The sequence below is a fragment of the Amblyraja radiata genome, chromosome 38, assembly GCF_010909765.2.
Source record: "Amblyraja radiata isolate CabotCenter1 chromosome 38, sAmbRad1.1.pri, whole genome shotgun sequence".
Taxonomy (NCBI): Eukaryota; Metazoa; Chordata; class Chondrichthyes; order Rajiformes; family Rajidae; genus Amblyraja; species Amblyraja radiata.
This window is the reverse complement of record NC_045993.1, coordinates 17,743,585-17,750,758: the sequence shown is the minus strand read 5'-3', so window position 1 is coordinate 17,750,758 and position 7,174 is coordinate 17,743,585.

Genomic DNA, 7,174 nt, shown 5'->3' with positions numbered 1-7,174 from the left:
AACATAATATTTTAGAAGTTTTCCAATCCGGTTTAAAATCCCTGCACAGCACCGAATCAGCCCTTTTAAGAGTTTTTAATGATATTTTTTTAGCTACTGACCGTGGTGACTGTGTTACCCTTGTGCTTTTAGATTTGACTGCTGCTTTTGACACAGTGGATCATGAAATATTGATCTCACGTTTGAAGCAGTGGGTGGGTATCAGGGGCATAGCACTAGAGTGGTTCAGGTCGTACCTGGCTAATCGAACTTTCTGTGTCAGCCTTGGGGACTCTGTATCATCATCTGCTCCTCTCTCGTGTGGGGTCCCACAGGGCTCAGTTCTTGGCCCTCTCCTCTTTTCTCTCTATTTGCTCCCACTTGGTTCCATACTTAGGAAGCACGGAATTTCATTCCACTTTTATGCAGACGACAGTCAGATTTATGTGCCTCTTAAAAAGAAGGATGAACACTCTTTCGGACTGTTACTTGAGTGTCTCAACGACATAAAGGCCTGGATGGCTCTGAACTTTTTAAAATTTAATGATAAAAAGACGGAAGTAATGGTTTTTGGTGGCACCACTGGGGACCCCCTGTAGATCTGGGCTCCCTGGCCCAGTATATCAAACCAAGCATCACAAACCTAGGGGTTAAAGTGGACCCTGAGCTTAAATTTGACAGTCAGATCAAGGCTGTTAAATCAAGCTTTTTCCATTTGAGGCAGCTGGCCAAAATAAAGCCAATTCTGTCAAGGCAGCACTTTGAGACGGTAATCCACGCCTTTGTTACCACTCGGCTGGATTACTGCAATGCATTGTATGTGGGGGTTAGTGGGTCCTCCATCGCCCGTCTCCAGATGGTACAGAATGCAGCTGTACGTCTTTTAACTGGCACACGTAAACATGAGCACATTTCGCACATTTTAGCCTCACTCCACTCGTTGCCTATTCAGTTTAGGATCCATTTAAAAATTCTTTTATTTGCTTTTAAATCCCTGAATGGTCTTGCCCCGCCCTACCTATCTGAGCTTCTACACCCTTATACACCCGCCCGCTCTCTCAGGTCAGATAATCAGCTGTTCCTGAGTGGGCCTAAAACTAAGCGGAAGCTCAGAGGGGACCGTGCCTTTGCAGTGTCGGCACCCAAATTATGGAACGATCTGCCTCTCCACATTAAACAGGCCTCTTCTCTGTCTGTTTTTAAATCACTTCTTAAAACCCATCTCTTCTCCGTGGCCTTCGATACTCAGTAAGATGTCGACTTTATTTACTTGATTTAATTTCTTATTTTGATTGCTTTTATTGCGTGGCTATTATTTTTACTCATGTTTTATGTCTTTTAATTTATTGTTGTATTTCATATGTAATTTTTGCGCCTTATGTGAGCTGTTATGTTATGTTCTGTTATGTTGTCTGTTTATGATGTCTTGTTTATTCTTCTGTACAGCACTATGGTCAACATTGGTTGTTTTAAAGTGCTTAACAAATAAAGTTGGATTGGATTGAGGGAGGAGGAGAGGGGAAAGAAGAGGGAAGGTGAAGATGCCTGGTATGGGCCAAGCCCAGGGGCTGTAGCCGGGCCCGAGCTTTGGGCGCTGGGGAGCGGATACAGACATGGACTGGGCCCTGAGTGTGGCTCCGGGCCCTGGGCTGGGCTCGAGCCGGTGTGGGGTCCGGGGGCTGCTGCTCCGGGGCCCCGGGGAGGGAGAGGAGCGGGACCTGGGGCAAGGACTAGGCTGCAGCCTCGTCCTCTCCATCCCCCAGACCGCAGCCCTTCTATGGCTCCAGACCTGTCGACACGTGACACCTGTATGGTCGTGAATAGTCGTCCAAAGAGTCGTACCTTTTTCTGGTCGCCGCTGGATTTTCAACATGTTGAAAGTTTTCCGCGACCTGCTGCGACTATGGCGGATGCCGGCAGTCGCCGAAAAAAAATGCCTAAGTATGACAGGCCCTTTAGACTGTTGAGGAAGCCTTGTTTATGGGCTCACAGCCAGGTGGGGGCTGTAAAGCTCCACTTGGTTCCAGTTGGATTGTCTGGTCCCTGTATTGTCATAGATAGACACAAAATGCCGGAATAAATTAACAGGACAGGCAGCATCTCTGGATAGAAGGAATGGGTGACGTTTCTGGTTTAGACACTTTAGATAGATATCAGGGGAGTGGGAGGTACATAGATAAGGCAGTGTTGACAAGGAAATCTATAAGTGTATAGATAAGGATATCTCCCACTCCCCTGACATCAGTCTGAAGAAAGATCTCGACCGGAAATGTCACCCATTCCTTTGCTCCAGAGATGCTGCCTGTCCCGCTGAGTTTCTCCAGCATTTTGTGTCCATCTTTGATGTATACGAGCATCTGCAGTTCCTTCCTACACAAACCATTTGGGCAGGCCGGTGGGGGTGACTAGGAGGGGTTGGTGGAGATGTGTAAAATCACAAAGGATAGTGAGTGAGGAGAAGTCGTGAGTAAGGACGACAAAGTCATTATGTTGACAGTGCAGGTTTAAAATGGTGGTACGGCGGCGCAGATTCAATCCCGACTACAGGTTGTATTTACAGAGTTTGTATGTTCTCCTCGAGACCACGTGGGTTTCTCCGAGATCTTCCGTTTCCTCCCAAGCTCCAAAGACATACAGGTTTGTTGGTTATTTGGCTTTGTATAAATGTAAAATTGTCCCTAGTGTGTGTAGGGTAGAGTTAATGTGCGGGGATTGCTGGTCGGTGTGGACTCGGTGGGTCGAAGGCATGTTTCCGTGCTGTACCTAAACTCTACAGTGGTTGGAAACAACCAGCGCTGCCTCTGGGTTTCTTGGTTTTCAGTCAGATTTGCTCTAAAACAGAGAAGGAAGCAGATCCGATGAACTTCTCAAAGAAACTGGAAAATGATGGAAATGATGCAGGCCAGTGGGGGAAGAGTGAGGGCAGGAGGATTGGTCATTGTTCAAGCATTTGTGACTATCTTCCGTTCAGGCAGCAGGCAGCCATGGGTTAGACACTTGATACAGCTAGTTATAACTTGTCCCAAAGACGTGCGGATTTGTAGGTTTATTGGCCTCTGTAAATTTTCCCTAGTGTGTAAGGGAGTGGATGTGAAAATGAGGTACATTTGGGGTTATGGGGAAAGGCGGGAGAATGGAGATGATGGGGAAAGATAGATCAGCCATGATTGAAAGGTGTAGTAAATGATGGGCCGAATGGCAATTCTGCTCCTCGAGCATATGAACATAGAACTAGTATGAAAGGGAGATTGATGGTCAGCATGGACTCGATGGGCCAAGGCACCTGGATCCTTTCTGTACCTCACGTTTAGCTTTATTCTTGTTACATGTGCTGGCGTACAGTGAAAAGCTTTGTTTTGTAAGCTGTCCAATCAAATCAGATAAAAAATATTCATAAATGCAATCAAGGCAAATCAAGTTCAATAGGTAGAGCAAAGGGGAAGATACAGAGTGCAGAATATAGTTCAGCATTGTAGCGCATCAGTTCCAGAGACTGTCCAATGTGCGCAATGGGGTGGAAGTGAATCGGACAGTACCCTAGTTTCATTAGTTCATAAGTGATAGGAGAATTATTGGGCCATTCGGCCCATCAAGTCTACTTCGCCATTCAATCATGGCTGATCTATCCCTTTCTCCTAACCCCATCTCCTCCCCATAACTCCTGACACCCGTACCAATCAATAATCTACCTATCTCGGCCTTAAAAATATCCATTGACGGCCTCCACAACCTTCTGTGGCAATGAGTTCCACAAATTCATCCCCCTCTGACTGAAGAAATACCTCCTTATCCCCTTCCTAAAGGAACATCTTTTAATTCTGAGGCTATGACTCTCAGGTCTCAATTCTCAGATCCTAGAAACATCCTCTCCACATCACAGTTTATGATTATCCCTACTCTTTGTTTCCTATTTACCAACCAATTTTCTACCCATGTCAGCATTGTACCCCCAATAGATTCAGATTCAGATTTAACTTTAATTGTCATTGTCAGTGTACAGTACAGAGACAACAAAATGCAGTTAGCATCTCCCTGGAAGAGCGACATAGAATATGATTTCAATAAATAAATCTATTTACATGTATACAGACATAGTGTTTTTCCTGTGGGAGGAGTGTCCGGGGGGGGGGGGGGGGGGGGGGGGGGGGGGGGGGTGATTGGCAGTCACCGAGGTACATTGTTGAGCAGAGTGACAGCCGCAGGGAAGAAGCTGTTCCTGGACCTTCTGGTCCGGCAACGGAGAGACCTGTAGCGCCTCCCGGATGGTAGGAGGGTAAACAGTCCATGGTTGGGGTGAGAGCAGTCCTTGGCGATGCTGAGCGCCCTCCGCAGACAACGCTTGCTTTGGACAGACTCAATGGAGGGGAGCGAGGAACCGGTGATGCGTTGGGCAATTTTCACTACCCTCTGCAGTGCTTTCCGGTCGGAGACAGCAGTTGCCATACCATACTGTGATACAGTTGGTAAGGATGCTCCTCCAATACCATGTGCCCTGCCATGTGCAGGGAGGGTGTGTAGGATGACAGCAATGTGTTCCCCCCCCCCTCCCTCTCTGGGCCAGCAAGCAGGGTGCCAGTACCCAGTGCAGGGCTGCCCCTCACACTGTCTTTCTCTTTGCTCAGTTTGTGCGGAAGACTCGACGTGCCGTGCTCGGGCTGAGGCTCGGGGTTGTGGTGCTACAGTGAGGATGTCTCGCCGCAGTCCCCGTCTGGCCGCCAACGGCTACTACCAGCCCCGCAACGACACCTCCAGCAGCAGCGGCAGCTCCGTCAAATCCGGTGCTCCCTCTTACAAGGAGACTCCCATCAAGTAAGTCTCACTAACTCTCTCTAGTCTCGTTCCCCCACCCCCTCCCTCTCGTTCTTACCTCTCTAAGCTATGCTCCTTTCTAACAGTAAAGATGCAGCCTCCACCCTAGTACCTCACTCAGGGAGCTGTGTATCACAACTCCAACTCTTCCCACCTACTCTCTCCTCCCCCAGCCCTGCCTCCCAACTCCCAACTCCCACCCCCCCCCTCCCCTCCCTCCCATTACATCCTCCCCCCAACCCCAACTGAATCTTTCCCTACAGGAAAAAGTTCTTGACAAAAACTCAAGGAAAGTTCCAACAGCCTCTTCTTTCCTGCTTAGAATCTCAGGTGGAGGATATCGGATGTAGGGTATATCTTCCATAGGCCAAGGACAGTGTTGCCATGCCAATAAGTTGTTTATGAAGCCATTCGGTTGATGGGCTCATGAGGGATGTTGGAGGGAACGTGAACAGGGGCTGCCTGACCCGCTGAGTTACTGCAGCACTTTGTGACTTATTTTTAATAAACCAGCATCTGCAGTTCCTTGAGGAGGAGGGAGAGAGAGTGAGTCATGATATTCCTTCCCCGTGTGAACCAATCTTCTCCCCCCCCCCCTTTCCCAGCTCTGACAAGCGACTCTCTCCATCCCTCCCCCACCCAAGTCGCACCAGCTTCTCATTCTCACTTAGCCAACGGTTAACAATGGCCAGTTTCCTTTATCATCGTTACGTTTTAGCTTCTCTTTCGCAGTCCTGGTCTGCCTCCGTCCTAAATCGTTGCCCGTTATCGTTTCAGGTTTCACAAGAAAAGGTCAAACAGCAAGGGGCCGGGACCTGTGCCTGGCGTCAAACGTTCTCCGTCTAACAGTTCAGTCAACAGTCTGAGTAGCTACATCAGCAACGTCAGCAATGCCTCCAAGCGCTCTCAGCACCTCGGCGGCAGCAGAAACTGGCAGGAGCCCGTCGGTACGTGCGCAGGGATGGCAGAGCGGGGGATGGAAGCAGGGCACCGGCACATTTCTTTCGTCAGAGGATGGTGAATCAGTGGAATTCATTGCCACAGAAGGTTGTGGAGGCCAAGTCAGTGGATATTTTTAAGGCAGAGATAGACAGATTCTTCATTAGTACAGGGGTTACGGGCAGAACGCAAGAGAATTGGGTTAGGAGGGAGAGATAGTTCAGCCATGATGGAATGTCGGAGTAGACTTGATGGGCTGAATGGCCTAATTCTCCTCCTATCACTTATCACCTGTTACTCTGCTGTAATTCTAGAAACTAAATCAATTCTTAGGCTTGAAGTCTGAAGACGTCACCCATCCTTTTTCAGACAGAGATGCTGCCTGACCCAGGGGTGGAAATCCCGGGGGGCCCAGGGGGGACACACCCCCCTCTGTTTTGAGAGGTGGTTGTCGATCCCCCCCCGCCATTTTTTGTAATCCGGATTTTAAAACCTGGTGACATCTCCGCTTTCCGCGAGACAGTGGGGGTGGGACTGATGATCGAGGGCGCCGATTGGACGAGAGAGACGTTGGTCAGCAGGCAATGGGGGCGGGATGATGATTCAGCGCGATCATTGGAGGAGGGAGGTGTCGATCAGAGGTGGGTTGGGACTGAGGATAGAGTGCGGTGATTGGAGGAGGGAGACGTGCCAAAACACCAAAGATTATAGCTCCGCTCTATAATCTTTGCAAAACACTGTCTGCACAGACCTGCGCCTCATCCGCAGCCAGGATCGATCCCGAATCTCCGGCATGTCCCGTCCCCACCCGAGTGCCCCCCCCCCCCACGGGTGGCCAGAGACGTCGGGAGTCAGACGGGAGCGGTGACCCCAGGCCCACAGCCAGCGCAGAGAAGCAGCGCTAAACCCAGCTCAACTTTGCCTGTCCCGCCGGGTTAACCTACAGCCCTGCCTGGACTTGCGGGAAATATGGCCCAGGTTTACAGCCAGCGCGGAGAAGCAGCGCTGGTGTCCCGTCAGTCCAGGCAGGGTTGTAGGTTAACCCGGCGAGACAGGCAGAGTTGAGCTGCATTTAGCGCTGGATTGAGCTTCCGAAGCCTCGCGCGTGTGTATGAGTGTGCGCTTGCGTGCGCAGCCGCCTAAGAATTGTGTCCCTCCTGTCCCCTCCATATTTTCCTAGCTATTTTCGTGCCTGGCCTGACCCGCTGAGGTACTCCAGAACTTTGTGTCTATCTTAGGCTTTTGACATCCTTCCTTTAGTTTAGTTTAGAGATACAGTGTGGAAACAGGCCCTTCGAACCACCGAGTCGGCACCGATCAGCGATCCCCGCACGCTAACAGTTGAGTCGTGGGCCGATCAGTTGCATGGTGCTTTTGTGAAAAGCAGCACAAACATAGGGCCACGTGGCCCTTTGAACATTGTAAACCCTGAGAGAGGTTTGCGTTG